Source organism: Egretta garzetta, unplaced genomic scaffold, assembly GCF_000687185.1.
Source record: "Egretta garzetta isolate BGI_Z169 unplaced genomic scaffold, ASM68718v1 scaffold169, whole genome shotgun sequence".
Lineage (NCBI taxonomy): Eukaryota > Metazoa > Chordata > Aves > Pelecaniformes > Ardeidae > Egretta > Egretta garzetta.
In genome coordinates this window covers 961,663-962,076 of record NW_009260798.1, presented here as the reverse complement: position 1 = coordinate 962,076, position 414 = coordinate 961,663, and positions in this window count along the sequence as shown.

Here is a 414-nt window from a genome sequence, read left to right as displayed (position 1 = left end):
AAAGTGTTTCTGCTATGGGGTAGCCAAAGTTTAATCTCTGTCCATGCAGTAATTGGAAAGGACCGTGTCATAGGAAGGTCAAGTGTAATGTGCGGATGATACAGAGGGGAGACGCAGATATCGCTGTGTGACTACGCAATAGATCAGGAGACAATTAGGAATGCTAAACAGCTCTTGTAATGAGCTAGGAAGGAATTTATGTTCCTGAAGATAATGCTTTTAGTGTTTGCTGCAAGATATGTCAGCATACTCGAGCTTGAATACAAGCATTAAGGAGATTTCATTCTGTCGCTGCCATAATAAAAATATGGGCAGTTAAGTGGTGGGGTTTTTTCTTCTTGTATTTTTTGGCTATTTTATCATGGAGATCGCTTTGGATCTCTCTCTTTTCATAAGCTGAGAACAGAAACTGGA